The sequence below is a fragment of the Macaca mulatta genome, chromosome 13, assembly GCF_049350105.2.
Source record: "Macaca mulatta isolate MMU2019108-1 chromosome 13, T2T-MMU8v2.0, whole genome shotgun sequence".
Taxonomy (NCBI): Eukaryota; Metazoa; Chordata; class Mammalia; order Primates; family Cercopithecidae; genus Macaca; species Macaca mulatta.
This window is the reverse complement of record NC_133418.1, coordinates 106,937,142-106,956,608: the sequence shown is the minus strand read 5'-3', so window position 1 is coordinate 106,956,608 and position 19,467 is coordinate 106,937,142.

Here is a 19,467-nt window from a genome sequence, read left to right as displayed (position 1 = left end):
GATTTGTCTTGGAGAAAAAAGTGAAGTATCTTCAGTTGATATACTCTCAAGAAATGTTAACAGTGTGTACATGCAGCAATATGAACTGAAGATGGTGGACATCTTCACCAACCTTAGAGGTCTTCATATTTGCAAGAATCCAAGAATCTTCCAACTGTTCCAGGGGGTGGAGGGTGGACCCAGAGAATTATATGTTATTCTGGCTATTTATCCTGCTTAGACAGGAATGTGCTGGGAATATAGAAACGTGTATTCTAGCATTGATCTTGTGAGAGTGGAGAAGTCTCTAATCCTTTTGGGACCTCACTTTCCTCATCTGTAAAATGGCAGATGAGGAAGCTGGCACAGGAGATATCTGTGCCTTCTCCATGCTCTAAACTTTTACACTTCTATGTATTCCCTACTTTCCTATTTCTGGAAGCATAACCGTATGCAGAGACCAATTTTGTGTCCCCTCACCTCTGTCTGACAAGTGGGTTGGACATTCTTTCTCTTTCTGGGCACCCATTAAATAAACAGATGGTTGGCCTAGTCCACCTGGCCTCAGATATTTTCAGATACAAAAGTATAGCCTCTCTGGGTTTTAAAAAGGGAGCTATTAAGACCAGCCGTGCAGCTTGAGAAGGACTCAGTCAGGATGCTACAGATCATACTATAACTAGATTTGCTGAACATTTAAATTACATGATTTTGCTAACTACAGATGTCTGACATTTTGCCTGTAGGTGAACTTTATGATGTCGAGTTGAGTTCAAGTGGTCCTTTCTCTTCCCTAAGGCATTATTGTTTGTCCTTCAACCAAGAGGGGCCATTGACATTCATTTTATCATCTCTTCTGTCTGCTTAGGTTGCTCCCTCCTTGTCTCCAGTGTTCTCTCAGAATGAATCAGCTCTCACCTCAGGCAGGGTCTCTGCCACTGCTGAGCATGTATAGCGTGGACTTGCAGACTCCTTTGGCAGAAGATTTCAAGGGCATTGCTTCTGGTCCTCATAAGCTCCCAATATCTCCCTCCCCTCCAGCCTGTTTTGCTCTTTTTCTTATTCTCTGCACACTGGGTGCACCTGCTCATCACCACTGCTTCTGCAGAGCCTCCTCCAAGCTATCAAACTCTGTATCTCTCACTGCTTACAACCACACAGAGTTTGCAAGACTTCAAACACCTTTCCTCTGGTGTAGACATGATCATCATTGATTTCTGCACAATGAGATAGTTTTCCCATTTGGAAAAGAAAAAGCTGATCTCAGAAAGATAAGCACTCTCGGGGCACACTGCTGGTGCTTTTCCCTTGGCACACCCTGGTAATAAGATTAAAGTGCATTGCTATAGACTGAACGTTTGTGCCCTCCCCCAAATCATGTGTTGAAATCTAATCCCCAATATGATAGTATTAGGAGATGGGACCTTTGGGAGGTGATTAGGTCATGAGGACAAAACTTTCATGAATGGGATTAGCACCCTTAGAAAAGAGGCCCCAGAGAACTCCCTTGTCCCTTTCACCATGTGAGGACACAGCAAGAAGACCCTGTTTGTGAACCAGAAAGTGGGCCCTTGCCAGACAGCAAATCTGCCAGTATTTTGATCTTGGACTTCCCGGCTTCTGGGACTGTGAGAAACAAAATTCTGTTGTTTTCATGCCACAGAGTCTATGGTATTCTGTTATAGTAGCCCAAACAGACTCAGACACACACAACAAAGTCATTCTTTCAATTAGAGCCACGGCAGGAAACAGAGGGCCACCTTGAAGGAGTAATTCAGAAGTCATTAATACCCAGCGCATTTCACAGTGAGTAGACAGTGTTAGAAATAGTAATAAGGCATGGTGAGCACTGCAGGGCTGGCAGCAGTGTGAAGCCATGCCAAAAAAAAAAAAAAAAGGGCTAAAGGGGACTGCAGCTCGATGAGAGCTGAAGCATGGATGGGGCCACCTGACAGGACCTCTGGCTGTAGGGAGAGCAGCCACTTCCAGGCAATGGCCCAACGGGGAGGGAACAGGGTAATGAAATCCCACATCTCTCTGCTTCTGCCCCATGACAGCCTGCTGGAGCCCCTTCCTGTGTGGCTGAACCCAACAGGAAGCTGGAAGGCAAAGGGGTCCAGAGATGCATCCCTAGAGATTGCCCTCCTAGGGCACAGAGCAGGATGCAGAGTGTGGAAACGGATCTGGGGATGGAAAAGGAGATAATTTGGTAAATTCACTGCTGTTTTTAAAACGGTGCTTCTCATTTTGTTTACTTTGACATTTGATACTTTGCTGTATCCAAGATTTCTGAAAACTCATAGTAGTAAGTAAGAAATCTAAACAGAGTCCTATTTCTCTTTCCTTTTTTTATCTTTTATTTTTTTTTGTGAGACAGAGTTTTGCTCTTTCCTATTTCAACAAAGCTTGCATTGTTTCCTGCAGTATGGCTTATTCAACAGTCTTGTATTTTAAAGAGGGGTTTATCTGAGAAAGGGAGGTCTATAGCTATTTTCAAAGTTTAAAGAAATTTCTACCTGCCAACTGAGAGTATTCTCTATGAACAGTGAATTATTATGCCTACTCTAGTGGTTGCTTGGAATTAGATTTTATAAAATGCCTTGAGCTTCCTAGAGAAATAATTCTCCTTGAATGCAAAGTCCTGTGTATGCAATGAAATAATGACACATAGTATCTATCATTTCAGAACATATGCTTATTGTTACAAATATCTATCTTAGACATTTATATTCTAGAATTGTCTCTGGCCAAAAAGATATAAAATTATTCAGCTAGGTAAGTTTCAGGACAGCCATCTAGGTGTCAGCCTTGGCTCTGATATGTCTCTCCTAACCTTTCTCCCTCTCTCTTCTTTCTCCCTTTCTCTTCTTTCTCCCTCTCTCTTCTTTCTCCCTCCCTCTCCATGCCTCTACTCTGCTCCTTCTCTCTTTTCCTTTCTGGATAAAAGGTGAACTTTTGGTAACAAAGACATTGGTGTATGAATTCAAGCATCCTAATATATGTGTTTTAATATTTTCTTGGATTTGTTTATAAACTTAATTTTATCTGGAGCAATTTTTTTTTTCAAATTGTTAATTTGGAAGGCTTCATACCATCAGGTTTCATTTGATTTACAAGCTTGTTTAAATTTAGTTGTTGATTTGCTTCTGTTTTGCTTTGTTTTCTCTCAGTTGGTCCTTTTCTTTATAACTATCTTTTCTTATTTGGCAGTTTCATGTTAGCTTCTTTGTGGTCTCCAGTCCTCTGGATTCTAGTGCAAAGCTAGGTCTTACTTAGCATTGCATTCTGAGGATCTTATCTTACTGAAATATTAGGCATATTGCACATGCAATCCCCAAGCCAGTAACTATCCACTTTAAGAAAAGCTTCTGCATCTAGGGGAGTAAGAGGTCAGAGTTAAGTGTCTCATGACCTGAAAATGGGTTGTGCCAATCTAACCTGCTACTAGCCACAGCATTTAAAAGCAGTTTTCAATTTCAAAATTAACAGAACCAAAGGCATTTTAATGAAAATTGTTTTAGTTTAAGAATAAATTGGGGTAATAAGTTGAAATCTTAAAGTACTTACATGATTTAATATAAACTGGAGAAAGCTGCTATTCTATGTCCACTCATTTTTTCTTCCCCAAAGACAATTGTCTACAAGTGTCATTAACTAAAACATATTGCATTTCTTTTAGATTTTGGGGAGATCTTAAACTATATAGGCTTACCAAAGTCTATGCATATAAATTCATTGCTTTACCTTCTAAACTGGAGGAGTTTGATATTGGAGGTCTCTTCCAACTGCAACCTCAATAGTTTTTATTTCTATAAGATATATATCCTGAAATTATCTGGAATTTTGAGTTAGTGAAACAGTTTCAAGTTATGATACTAAGAATATATGGCAATATATACAGCTACTGAGTCTCTTCAAGGGAAGTAATAGATATTTTTATTCTCCAGTTATAAAACATCCCAGCTGCTTGAGCATTGAATGCTACTCTATTTTCAAAACCTTTTATATCTCAACAGTAGAATATATCCCAGTAGTTACTCCTGAATAATGACTGGGTTGGTGGTATTGAGAAGCTATAAACCACATTCTCTTTCTCAGCCCCTGATTTAAGAACTTGTCAGACTGAAATACAGTGGGATACGTGGGTGAGAAGGGAAGCAGGAGATACGAGTGGAGACTTTCAAGACAGTGTGGCAAAAGGCATGTAATTAGAAATTCTATATTTCATTGACCTACTGCCATACGTACATTTTTCAGCTAATTCTTTGTGGTTTTGATCAATAGATTTCATTTTTACTCCCTATCTACTGCCATCCCCTTCACCATCTCACACATGTCTATTTGATTCATAGTTTCCCAATTCAGGTATAAATGGAAACATGATGTTCCTATTCCTTTGGTTACAATTTTGCTACAGAAATACATCCCATAAATTTCATTTTCCTGTATCATCTTTTTTGTTGTATCCAAAAATCTGTTTGTATCTGCACTCTTTTTATTTGACACGCTGGAGTGTCTTCTCCCATGTGTTATCAGATGGTATCTGTCAAGCTCCAGAAGCAATATGCTTTTCTTTTGAAAGTGTTACGGATGCACTTGTGGGAATGTAAAAAGAGCCCAAGGGTTTCTGAAAGGGTGCTGACATAAACAAACACTGTCAAATGAAACTGCACAGGACCGTTTATATCTGCATCTAACCTCCAAACTTGGTGTTTTTTTCCTCCTCATCTTGAACCCAGGCTGTTCCATGGATCCTCTTTCTTCTTGAATTTTCTCTGTGGGGTGATGTCATCTTCAGGGTGACGTACCAATAGCCTGCCCTGGATCACACTGGTCATAGTGGGTGCTGCTACCTTCCCAGCCAGCCAGCCTGCACAGTGCCTCTGTCTTTGTCTCACTGAGCCTGTGCAGGACAGCTTGGCCCTGTTATCCAGCCTAGATTGGGCAATTCTCCTTTGTTACCAGTTTTCTGTCTACCTTTGATTCTGCCATTAAAAGGAGGTATGGGAAGGTTTGTGCTGAATCTCTTTTATATTTCCTTGGAATCATCTCTTCTAGAATTATGAGCAGTTCAGATTTCATAACCAAGTAGGCACTGTCACACATAACTCTCTGCTTCATATCCATGTCGTTCATTGATCCACTATTCTATATTTTGTTGAGCTACTGGCATAAAATTATTTTCAACGTTTTTGGTGAAATATTGGCTCTATAATCACTGATAGCTTATTAGGCAGCAGCTGTTTATTATTACCCTTTGTGTGTGTTTTATTGACTAAACATTTGTATTTTCCAATGCCATTAATTCATTTGGTACATCTATGCTCTTGCCTTCTGGCTTTATTTGTGAATCCAAGATGTTGCATCCAGGACAAGAAGAACACAATTCTCTCTCTCCATAATCTACCACTTCTATGTTACGTGGTGCTATGGTTTGAATGCACCCTCCAAAGTCATGCTGAAACGTAATCCTCAATGTGGCTATATTGGGAGGTGGGGCCTTTAAGAGGCGATTGAATCATGAAGGCTCTACCCTCATGGATTAATGGATTAATAACTTAATGGGTTAATGTATTAATGGGTCATCTTGGGAGAAGACCTGATGAATTTATAAGAGGAGGAAGCGAGACCTGAGCTAGCACATGGGTACCCTCGGCCCCCTTGATGTGTGATGTCCTGTACCACCTCTGGACTCTTCAGAAAGTCTCCACCAGTAACAAGGCCCTCACCAGTCATGGCCCTTCAGCCTTGGACTTCTCAGCCTCTATCAATGTAAGAAATAAATTCCTTTACTTTGCAAATTATTCAGTTTTAGCTATTCTGTTATAAGCCATAGAAACTCATCAAAAATACACACTTTCTGTCAAATCGTCTCTGGAAGGTGAGTTAGGGCAAGTCATCCATCTCATCTGAGAAGCATTTTCCTGTGAAGGGGGACATGACACATATGTTCTCTGAGACTTACGATGGTCACCTACTTGGAGCTACAGCAGATGTCAGAGGTTGTGTTTGGAGATATTCTGAGGCAAGTTCTGGGGCTGCACGTCCACTGTGGGTGATGGGGTAAAAAAGCCAAGGAGACAAGGGAAAGACCCAGAAATTCTGGTCTGCTAAAGTGTCACTTGGGAGAGTCTTCTCTGACCTACCTCTGTCAGGTCACCTGCTACACTCTCATAGCACCACACAACCTTCAGAGCTTTCAGCCTCCAGCCCTTGCTCTGACATTACATTGTGTAGTATGTATTATTGGTAGGGTTAATTGTTCAATGTCTGCCTTATCCTTCTGACAAAATACTCCATGAAGGCAGAAACCATGTCCCTACCTTACCGTTTTATCCCCAGCATGGTAATTGCAACATATTAGAAACTCAATGCATACCTGTTGAATGATTAGATGAATGAATGAAAGGGAAGAAGAGAAGACGAAAAGAAAAAAATGGCTCATTTTAGAGTAGATGCATTTATTACTGACTCTTTTGTCTAATGAGTTTGTTTAATGACCCTTTCTAGCAGATCCTCTTATTTCTACAGCCACCTCTCCCACTCCTTCCCCCTCCTCCTCTTCAGCCCAATAACCAAGACCAGACCTTCTTCCAGATATTCCTGCTGTCTTGCTCCAGGCTTATTCCTTCCTAAGTAAGTCAAATGAGTTCTTTTTTTTTTTCTTTTTTACTTTTTAAATTTTACTTTAAGTTCTGGCATACATGTGCTGAACTTGCAGGTTTGTTACATAGGTATACATGTGCCATGGTGGTTTGCTGCACCCATCAACTTGCTGTCTAGGTTTTAAGCCCTGCATGCATTAGGTGTTGGTCCCAATGTTCTCCCTCCCCTTTCCCCCAACCCCTCAACAGGCCCCAGAGTGTGATATTCCCCTCCCTGTGTTCATGCATTCTCATTGTTCAACTCCTACTTATGATGAGAACATGCGGTGTTTTGTTTTCTGTTCCTCTGTTAGTTTGCTGAGGATGATGGTTTCCAGCTTCATCCACTGTCCCTGCAAAGGACATGAAGAAGAGAGTCCTTTTTTAAGGAAGAAACAGTGATTGTATGTTTCTTGATTGGGTAGAGAGAATTTATCAAATGTCTCAAGCAAGAGGAATCCACTCTCCTTTTGCTTTCTTCTCAAGTAGTGCATGGTTGTGATCCTGAATAAGCCTGTGTGCTCTGTAGGTTCAATATTTCCCTCCAGTGTGCTGGCCCAATGCCTAACTTGGGGACAGGCAGTATTAGGAGCTTCACGGTTGACACGTTTCTAAGCCACAGTATCCAAAACACCTTTTCTCACTAATAAGGATAATATTTGGTCTTCATCTACGTGGTTCCTTTTCCTTTCTCTCTTAATTAGTTCTGAACTTGGGCATGAAACAGGGGTCTCATTTCTTAGGCTATGTGAAACTGCAATATCTCCTATGCATAGAAACAGTCCAGGAAAAAATCAATGGAGATGCATCCTAAGGTTGAAAAATTTGAGATTCAAAGAGGGAAACATGAGAGTTAAGGAAGTGGGGGAACAAAGCTCTGAAACCAAGGATCTTTCACCTGGAGTCAAAGTCAGTGAGTCTCCTGAAATGCTGTGCAAAATGTTCTGTGTGCAGGATGCAGAGGTTTCATCAGAATTTCAAAAAAGTTGTTGACCCTCTAGTTTAAGAAGCCCACATAGACCTTGAGTTTATCTCCTGAAAATGGGAAATGTGATCCCAACGTCTCATCTTCCTCTTGCTTTGAAATGGTCTTGCTGCTCCCCTCATCATACCCTTCACCGCCCAGCTTGAGCCACCACCCATCCCTGGAGGAAGCCTCCTCTTCCCCTCCCACCCTGCAGGGATCTCCCCTTCCTCTGGGCTCCTGGCCCCCTTGCAGAGGGTCTCCGTTTCCTGCTCTCCTCAACTAAAGTGTGAGCTCATGAGAGTGGGGCAAGATTATTTAATTAGTTACTATGTGTCTAATTAGTAGACACATAGTAATATGTGTCTAGCAAACTGTCTAGCATATAACAATCATTTCTGAATCACACTCAGACTTGCACTGTGATTAGGTTCTATAGCCACTCTTTTGCTTGCCCCCTAATATGACCCCTGTAAGGGATTCATTAGATGCATTTTTCCAAAGAAGAAAGAAGCTCAGAGAGATTAAGTTATTTTTCTCAACCAAAACTTAGGAAAGAGCAGAGCCAGGATTCAAACTAATGTCTTCTGATTCCTAGTTCACAGCTTCTTTCACTCCACCAGGCAGCTTCCCCTAGAAAGTATTAACCAAAATTTACGACATTAGAATTCTTCTCCAGAGGAGAAATGCCTTTGTTCAGAAACACATATGGATGGACAAGTCTGAATTTGGATCCCCTTGGTCAAGGAGGCAGGAGGAAGGAGACCAAAAGAAAACTGGACTTTCTTGCAGAAGATACTGATGGGAATTTTCAGTTGTGTGTGACCTCCCCAAACGGTGACTATCCTTTGTAAGAGGTAGGGAGGCATTAGACGTAAATATCATCAGTGGAAAGTCCCCCAAGGAAGTTTCGGCAGATGGGTTTCTGAAGAACAGGAAGGTTTAAGTGTTCTATATTAAGTTGATCATCTGTGTTGTTTGTATGTGATCTCCCTCTACTCCCAGCCCAGCAGTTTAAGAAAATTTCAATACACACAGCTGTCTCAAGAGTTCAACATTGAGGAAATCAGGGAAAAGTGGTGACGTTCTATTTTGGATCAGTGGGTAGGAGAGAAGAGAATGATTAGAGTGGGAAGAGCAGAGGAGGGAGCGCTATTCAAGAGCTCAGCAAAGAGGAGGTTCAGAAGGACAAGGAAATGAAAATGAGATGCCCTGGGAATGTTAGCCCCTGGGAATTTGCAGGTGTCTTGGGGTGAAGATTGAACCTCCCTAGGATGAGGACTAGAGGTTAAAGCCAATTTTGTTTAGATTCCAAAGACATTTGATTCTCAATACATTGACAGTCGCCCTCTCTACATTTTCTGAATGAAGAGCTGTAGGTGGATGATAAAGGGAATATAGTGTTTTAGGAAATAAATGGAATCTTTCAGTTTCCCAAAGGCCTTGTATATTTGGGGGAGGGAGAGTATCAGACAGCTGAGGCTTTCTTGGTGATGACAGGATAATTGTCTGCTGCAGAGGAAACTGGATGGCATTTAAAATTCATGGACTTTGTCCGCAGGGCAGGGCTATGGAAGCACCCCATGCCTCTTAGCAAACTCTAGGCTTCTGCCTCCTGTTAGAAAATGTTCCCAGTTACAAAAGCAAGGTGTCAATGCACACATCACAATCTCTGAGACAAAACCCGATTATCTTCTCATCTGGCTGCTCATCTGAACAGCATAAATGTAAAGGTGGCAGGGAGTGAACAGGTGAGAGCCAAAACACAATTTTGGGGTCCAGGTGATGGTCAACAGAGCCCACAGTGCACTACTCTGCACGGGACCCCTACCTGTCTTGGCCCAATAGAAACATTGAATTTAGATCCTACAGCAGCTCACAAGGGCCCTGATAAGCAAAGAACTGCAGGTCTGTTCATTGCAGTGGGAGTGATTCCTGGTGCCTCCCTGTCCCCTCATCCTCAGAAGCTGAAGTGTGAGTCTTGGTGATTTACACCACAAGCATCAGGCACATCTGAGGGATTTGCAGTAGACATTGAATTGTGGATCTAAGTCAAAGACTGAAACACCGTCTCCCTTCAGCAACTGATGTAACCAGACCAGTGAGTTCTCATTCCCTTCGAGACTAATCATGCTGCTGGTTCCACTGCCCTCACTGCTGCCATTGTTGTCACTACAACTATTTACCACTAATTGCTGATGACACGCCAGGTACGCTGTCTATGGGCTTTCACTTGCCATCTCATTTAATCCTCATCAAAACTCGATGAGATAAGCAGTGTCACTGCTTCAATTATATATGTGAGAAAGCAGATTCAGAAACTTAAGTGACTCATTTCCCATCTGAGTGGATTGTTCAGGAAAATAAAAGGAAATTGGCACACAACTTGAGAGGAAGGGTTGGATAGTGGCTTTTACAGTCAGGGTTTTATCATCAGCGAATCTGAATTTGAAGCCTGGCTCTGCAATTTGCTGGCTGTGTGAGCTTGGTCAAGTTACTCAAATTCTCTGAGGCTCGGTTTCTCCATCTGTAAAATGAGGATGACAGTGCCTATTCCAGTCCTACTGCATTGCAAGTGATTAAGAAGTGTCATCCAATTTTTATCATTATTAAATAATGGCATTTTTTTCTCTGCTCATGAATCAAAAAGGCTTCTCATAAGCTCCTTACAGGGTAAAATGGTTTGTAAGGTAAGATTTCTTTGAAAGATTTAAAGCTTCAAGCAGAAAGGAGCTCTGGAAGGGCATTCCCTTTCCAGGTTTGGGGAAGTGGTGGTAAATGTAAAATGGTCTGGCCTCAGTCTCACTGTTTCCCTGTTTTAATCTCTGTATGACCAGTGTTATTTCATAGTACAACTGAGACTGAGTGGAGTTTACAAAAGGAACATTAATAACCCCTATATCCATGATCTATGGCTGCATAAAAATACTCCAAATTTTGGCTTTAAAACAAATTATTTATTGCTACTTTAGGGTATTGTGGTCTCTCCTGGGCTCACCTCTGTGATGCCAGATGATGAATCAAATGCTGGATTGTCTAAGGTGACCTCATTCACATGTGTGGTAGGGGGTGCTGGCTCTCCCTACCAGCACAAAGACCAGCCTGGGCTCCTTGGTCCTTGTCCACATGGCCTTTCATCTTCCAGGGGGCTAGAAGTTTCCTTACAGCATGGCTAGCTCAAAGCAGAGCTCCAAGAGGACATGCCTCAATGCGCAAGCACCTATTTACCTCTGCTTGAGACAAGTTTGTTCATGGCCCTTTGGCCAAAGCGAGTCACGTGGCTGGCTCAATATCACACAGCGGGAGAATTAGATTCCACCTTTTGATGGGAGAAGTGGTAGAGAATTGTGGCCATTTTTAATCCATCATGATTACACACCAGAAAAACCATAAAGGATTAAGGGAAGGCACCTGGTGATATAAGAATAAAAAGAACTCAACTTGCAAAGGGTCAAAAAGCTTTCAGGCCTGGTCCCATCCCCCATCCTGTCAGGGTGAAGCAGCACCCACTAGCTCCTGGCAGGTACACTTGGTAGGCGTCTTCTTGTCCCCTTCCTTTGTCTCCTGGCAGGTTTCTAAGGCATCATCTTACATCCTCTCCTTTTGGGAGCTGGCTACTGTACATCTCCATTCCCTAGACCCTCTTTAGCAGATCCTCTTATCTCTACAGCCACCTCTCCCATGCCTTCTCCCTCCTCCTCCTCAACCCAATACCCAGAACCAAACCTTCTTCCAGGGCTGAGAACATGATATAATTAATCTATTATTGCTGTGGTATAATTGTTGCTGATTGAAATTGTAATACATACAATGATTACCTTTTGTCAATCAGCTTACCATTTTTGAGATTACCTTATAGCTTTATCTAATAGAGAAATATAAGTATTCCTTGTGGAAGTGGCTTATATTTATTAATGTCCAACATGTCTTTTAAGTTAAATTATAAACTAGATATCTTTCCAAATCTCTTTATGTAAATATTAATATATTTGTCATATAGTATGTATCATAAATATTCCATATCTTAAATGTCTGATTAATATTCTATTTGTGTGGTTGTGCTAAAATATATTTAGCCATTCTAATGATGAATACTTAGGTTATTGCCATTTTGCTACTCAAATAAATCATGTTGCAATGAATACCTTTTCACATATTAATATGCTTTTTATGATTATTTCCTTAGGGCGCATTCCTAGGGAACTCCTAAGTTAAGGATATATACGGTTAATAAAACTAATTTTATCAGTTTGCCCATCAAATAATTTTATGAATTTATATTCACAATAATTGTGTATAAGGAAAAGAACCCCTTTCCTCCCACCTTTCATGTACTTTTCTTAAAAATCCCAAGTTACTTTTCCTTTTTTTTTTTTTTAAATCACAAGAAGTGAAGAGAGCTAAAAGTTAAATATTTCTAACCCAAGGAATAGGCAAGTCTAAATTAAACAGCTAAATTGCTTGACAAGCTACAAAAATCCCTGGTGTGAATGTCCCAGCCCAGGACTCCCTAAAGCCAGGAAGGGAGAAAAAAGTCTGAAAAGCGGCAGAAGGAAAAGCCCAGTCTCCTGTTCTATCCAGCACGGCAGCCTGTTCCCTGCAGGTTGGTTCCCACAGAGGGACCCCTATGGCAGACTCTGCCGACTCTGCCACTACCAAAGGATCCTCTTCAGAGGCCCGACATTTTCCAAAGCCTACTCAAACCCTGGTTGTCCTGTTAAGACAACCTGGTTTCCAGTGGGAAGCTATCATTTGCCCTCAGACCTGATCATTGCTTTAGACTTTGGGGTTGATATAACCTGTCAAGGAAAAAGTCTGTTTGTTCTTAGAGAGGCTGAACAGAAATATTCCAGGGCCTACCGTGGACACAACTTTTCCTTCAACTCAAAATTCCAGACTCACTCTCATTGGCTCATTGCTTTTTCCAACGACAGCCCCCAGTGACAGAACTCTGTAACAGAAAATAGTCAAAGGTATTTTGCCATTTGGCAACTGCTTCCAAATAGTACTTAGAAAAGGGCCTTTTATCTCTTTGTTATGCTTTAAGTGTCCTGATTCATGTTTGAAATAACTCCAGGGATTATTATGTGAAAGTCTTCCCAGGGCTTTGCCTGGGACCTTAATTCCAGGGGAATGCACACATGTGGGATGTGGGGCTTGGAGCCTTTTGGAGTGGATGTTTCAGAGCTCCCACCATTTTCTCTTCTAGAGTGGAGTGGAAGCAGCCAGCTAGCTCAAGCCTCTCCTATCCTCAAAGGGCTTTTTTACATTCTGAATATTAAAGTGAATTCTTCCTATAATAATCTTTTACTTCTTCATACTTGAACGCAAAAATTTTATGGCTTTTCTTTTATGTTATTCATCCATGTCAGAGAAGGTGGTACCCTTAAAAATAAATCTTCTGTTCAAATTCCTCATTTGGAAAAACTGCAGCCGGGAGAGGGAATATGAGTCGCCTAAGCTCACATATATCTTGTTGGTACCAGGCCCTAGATAAAAGTCTGGGCCATCGGGCTTGTGGTAAGAACTGTTTACTCTGCCTCTTTTTAGAAGCTCTTTGGTGAATACATTTTTGAGCCTATTGCTAAATAGTCGTTAGGCACCAGTCACAGTGCCTAACATTTACAGTCATCACATCAAATCCTCACGGCAGTTCTATCAGTACTATTATCCTAATTTTACAGGTAAGGGAAATGGTTTTGGAGATGTTTTTAAGTCACCTAATATAATGTATTAGTTTTCTATGGCTGCTATAAAAAATTGCCACAAACTTAGTGCTTAAACAAGATGTGTTAACTTAGAGTCTTATAGCTTGTAAGCCCAAAATTGGTCTAATTGGTTTAAATCAAGGAGTTGGCAGCATTGTGTGCCCTTTCTGTTGGTGCTGTGGGATAGTCTGTTTTTCATGTTTCTAGCTTCTACTGGCTGTCCACAGTCCTTGGCTTGTGACCCTTTTCTCCATCTTCAAAGCCTGCAGCTGCCTGCTGCATTCTTACCTTGCATCTCTCTGACCCTTCCCTCTATTATCTCTGACCACAGCGGGGAAAGGTTTTCTTCTTTTAAGGACTCAATGTGACTAGCTGGGCTCACCCAGATAATCTCCCTATCCTCAGGGTTTATCATCTTAGTTACAGTTGCAAATTCCCTTTTGCCATGTAAGGGAACATATCACAGGTTAGGATGGACATATTTGAGAAGGTCTTTATCCTGTCTTCTAAGTCCACCCTCTGAATTCCTAAAAATCCACCTCTGTCACACATGCAAAATACATTTATCCTATCCCAAGGTCTCTAAAAGTCTCAGTCCATAACATGAAAGCAGCTAGTAGGTCAATGAAATATAGACCATTTAACCACTGGTCAACTGCACATCATGGTACAATTTTGCTTCAATTTGAAACAGGTTACAAACTTCACCAGAGGTCAGTTTGCTTCCAGGTAAATTTATCAAACTGCTGACACTCCATCTGGGTTTTAATTACTAGTAAATGTCTTTTCAGGCATTGCGATTCCTGCCAATATTGGCTCTCAGCCCACGCATTCTGTTTTAGGTTTAAATATAACCATTAAACTTACAGATTACCAAATATTTATTATTCTCAACATATTTAGGTACTAGGTGCAAGCATCCTGATATACTTGTAGATAGAATGCTCTCCTGCAGTATTTTTCTAATATTCCTTGCCATAATGACTGAGCCAACAGAACCTGAAAGAAGAGTATCATTTTCTCAATAAAGGTATTTAATAATAGTTTGCTTTAGATTAGTAGTATTCAGAGATGGGGGTGAAAATAGGGATTAACTATAGATGTGTACAAAGGATTTTATGGAGATATAAAAACGTTCAAAAACTGGATTTTGGTGATGGTTGTATAATGGAGTAACTTTGCCAAAAATTATTGAATTGTACCTTTAAAAAAGGTGAATGTTAATGTATGTAAATTATATATCAATACATGCATTAAAAAATAATTTGCCAAACTGGAAGCTTTCCCTTTGAAAACAAGCGCATGACAAGGATGCCCTCTCTCATCACTCCTATTAGACATAGTGTTGGAAGTTCTGCCCAGGGCAATCAGGCAACAGAAAGAAATAAAGGATATTTAATTAGGAAAAGAGGAAGTCAAATTGTCCCTGTTTGCAGATGACATGATTGTATATTTAGAAAACCCCATTGTTTCAGCCCAAAATCTCCTTAAGCTGATAAGCAACTTCAGCAAAGTCTCAGGATACAAAATCAATGTGCAAAAACCACAAGCATTCCTATACACCAATAACAGACATACAGAGAGTCAAATTATAAGTGAACTCCCATTCACAATTGCTACAAAGAGAATAAAATACCTAGGAATCCAACTTACAAGGGATGTGAAGGACCTCTTCAAGGAGAACTACAAACCACTGCTCAACGAAATAAAAGAGGATACAAACAAATAGAAGAACATTCCATGCTCACGGATAGGCAGAATCAATATCATGAAAAATGGCCATGCTGCCCAAGGTAATTTATAGATTCAATGCCATCCCCATCAAGCTACCAATGACTTTCTTCACAGAATTGGAAAAAACGACTTTAAAGTTCATATGGAACCAAAAAAGAGCCAGCATTGCCAAGACAATCCTAAGCAAAAAGAAAGCTGGAGGCATCATGCTACCTAACTTCAAACTATAGTACAAGGCTACAGTAATAAAAAAAAAAAAAGCATCATGCTGGCACCAAAACAGATATATAGGCCAATGGAACAGAACAGAGGCCTCAGAAATAACACCACACATCTATGACCTGATCTTTTACAAACCTGACAAAAACAAGAAATGGGGAAAAGGATTCCCTATTTAATAAATGGTACTGGGAAAACTGGCTAGCCATATGTAGAAAGCTGAAACTAGATCCCTTCCTTATACCTTATACAAAAATTAATTCAAGATGGATTAAAGACTTAAATGTTAGACCTAAAACCATAAAAACCCTAGAAGAAAACCTAGGCAATACCATTCAGGACATAGGCACGGGCAAGGACTTCATGACTAAAACACCAAAAGCGATGGCAACAAAAACCAAAATAGACAAATGGGATCTAATTAATCTAAAGAGCTTCTGCACAGAAAAAGAAACTACCATCAGAGTGAAGAGGCAACCTATAGAATGGGAGAAAATTTTTGCTCTCTACCCATTTGAGAAAGGGCTAATATACAGAATCTAAAAAGAACTCAAATTTACAAGAAAAAAAAAACATCAAAACGTGGGTAAAGGATACGAACAGACACATCTCAAAAGAAGACATTTATGCAGCCTACAGACATGAAAAAATGCTCATCACTGGTCATCAGAGAAATGGAAATCAAAACCACAATGAGATACCATCTTACACCAGTTAGAATGGCGATTGTTAAAAAGTCAGGAAACAACAGGTGCTGGAGGGGATGTGGAGAAATACACTGTTGGTGGGAGTGTAAATTAGTTCAATCATTGTGGAAGACAGTGTGGCGATTCCTCAAGGATCTAGAACTAGAAATACCATTTGACCCAGCCATCCCATTACTGGGTGTGTACCCAAAGGATTATAAATCATGCTACTATAAAGACACATGCACATGTATGTATATTGTGGCACTGTTCACTATAGCAAAGACTTGGAACCAACCCAAATGCCCATCAATGATAAACTGGATTAAGAAAATGTAGCACATATACATCATGGAATACTATGCAGCCATAAAAAAGGATGAGTTCATGTCCTTTGCAGGGACATGGATGAAGCTGGAAGCCATCATTCTCAGCAGACTATCACAAGGACAGAAAACCACACACCACATGTTCTCACTCATAAGTGGGAATTGAACAATGAGAACACTAGGACACAGGGCAGGGAACATCACACATCGGGGCCTCTTGGGAGGTTGGGGGGTCTTGGGGAAGGGATAGCATTAGGAGAAATACCTAATGTAAATGATGAGTTGATGGGTGCAGCAAACCAACATAACACATGTATACCTATGTATCAAACCTGCATGTTGTGCACACATACCCTAGAAATTAAAGTATAATAATAAGCAAATCATTTACACTCTTAAAAAATAACTTGGATTCATCAGAAGAACCCTGGCATTAAAAAATAATAATTTGCCTATCTACTCAGAAGCACTTTCCACATGCTTTGTGCTAAGCATAATTATTTTTCACAAGGGCATTGTCTAAATGCCTCCCTTAAAGTAATAAGAGCTAACATTCTTCAACTATATCTTTGCCTGTTAATACACAGGCTGAGCATAGTCACACTAGTTGTTTCAGAAGTAAGCAGGCCATGCTTGTTTGCCTTCCTCTGCCCATACAATTTAAGAAAAAATAGAAGCTTATTCTTAATCTTTACATAATTCTGATATTTGGTTTAATTCGTCTGAGTAACTATCTCAATTTAATTGAAACTATACATTTTTAATGTCCTGCCATTCACCTAGAAGTAGTAATTTGATCCCCAATCAGAGTACTGTTAAAGAGACAAGTCAGTTTCTCATGGCACATAAAGCTTAATATGCTGGTGTATACACAGTAGCTAGGAAAACAATGTGAAAAAAACTAAACACTTGCCAGCTTTTTAGCATTTTTGGACTTAAACTTCAATTATATAAATGCATTTCTGGACAACTGTATGCAAAACCAAATATAGATACATGTACACTGATGCAAAATAAAGATTCTTTAAAGAGTTACAGGGTTTAAAATAATAAAACTTCATTTTGAAATTGTATAAATCATATGCTTCGTGGAGGGTTCCATATTCCTTAGACAAAGACTTGGATGAACCATCTCATCCTCAGAGCGCATGCCACAATGTTAGACTCTCGGGCTTGATTCCCATTTGAACCAAGGAGGCAAGCTGTGACCTTTGGCTTCATTCCTTGTTCCTTGTTCCCTGGTATGTGTTTCTGTCCCACAAGGATCATTGGCTGCTAGTGGTTATAACGTATAAATTTCAAGTCTACCGAGTCAGAAATATCTAAGGTGGGATTCTAGGAATTTGCATTTGTAACAAGAGTTACAGGTGATTACAATGCACATCGATGCATTATTTCCTTCAATTCCCTCCTCTTCTTTTTACTCCTATTGGTCCCATTTCCACATTTATTTTTGTATCCTTTGGTCCTTAAATTGTTTTAAGAGCTGTTGACTTTTCATTATAAGAGAGTAGATCTGATTTGGTTTCTAATAATAGTTGATATGTTATGGGCATTTGTTTGTTGATGGCTATTTCGACTAATTTTTGGGTTAACCTTCTAACACAGGGGAAAATGCAACACCCTACAGCTGTTAAGACTCCAGTCACTATTATAAGGGACATTAGAATGGAGGCTACCATTCCTTTCCATTTCCCGAACCAGCTCTTTAGCCAATTAGTAAATGAGGTATTCTGGTATTTTCTGCTAATTCATTGGCTAAAGTTGTTAACCTTTGTAACACCTTTGTGACGGTTCCATCCAGGGTAGTATTGTTAGGAATGAAAGTGTAACACTTTCCATCCAGCATGACACATAGGCCCCCTTTCTCTGCTAAGATCATGTCTAGTGCAAATTGTTCTCTTAGGCCATTCAGCTGGTGGCATCTAACTGGCTAGCCACTCCTTTGAAAACATTTCGAGTATAGTTGATGAATCTTTGTTGATTATAATAGATGTAATTAATCCAATCCACATTTTTGTTAATAGTTGACCACAAGAAGAGTGCTGATCCAAACCCAGCAGCTATTTGGTTTGGGACCTTAAATTCATTAGGTACTCCTCTAGGGACTTCTATTGAGTCAATATAAATGTTGGAATTAAAAGAATTTGTTAGATCTCTCTGACTTTGGTGGCCATGTGGATTTTGGGAGATTTTATGGAATGCCAGGGTGAATGGAATGACCAATTGAACTAAGGCACAAGTCCCAGTCCAATTGGACAGTAACAGGTCACAGAGGTTCTTTTTTCCACAATACCACCAGACATCAGCCCAGGGTATATAAAGAGCTGAGTAGTTGCCTTTGTTTGACTCACCAGTAACATTTGGGATGTGGGTACAAGTAGAGAGTTCCCTAGCTGGCTTATTGAATTCTGCCTCCTGCCTAGAGCAGCAAGAGGAGTGTTTTATATTCCCTATGGAGAACGAAGGGATTGCTCTACGGTTTGATCTCTGCAAGGCAGGAAACAGCAATGATAGGTTTTGGCAAATCTTATTTCCCCATGCATCCCTGTCCTGGTATACAGCCAACATGTGACACATTCCCTCAGGATTGGTATCCCATCCTAGGGGAAATGGAACCACTTGTGCCTGAGGCCATGCAGCAGAGCATACATAGCAGTTGCTTCAATTAAGAGCTAGTACTGAAAATTTGACCCATTTAACCCAGGCATTTATATCCCCATATCCAGTCTCAATTTCTAAAGTCTGCCTCAAGTCAGTTACCTTAATTATTTTTATTCTCTTAGGGTTATTATCTAGTGGGTTAAAGGAAGTAATAGGGCCAGGAGTTATAGGTGGCTCTGGTGGATTCGGGGCTCCGGGATGTGCTCAGGGTAGAGAAAGCTAACTGTCTCACAGGATCGCTTCCTGAGCTATCTATTCCTAATCTATACCTCCAAGGTTCCTGGTCTAGAGTAGCTGGGTTGTTTATGGTAATTAATATAGGATTGCATTCTAAAGTTTTATAGTTGAGTGGCGTGGGCCCTTATACAAATGTATTTTATTCTTTAAGGGTTTGTTTTTGGAAGAATGGCTCACCCAGCCTCGCAATTAGGTGGTCCACCAGACTTCATTCCAGCTGGCAAAGGGCTTTCCCCAGTAGCAGCCTGTTTTAGGACATAGATATTTGTTTGCTCGGGAGAGCTGCGTTTGGTTCCCTAAGTC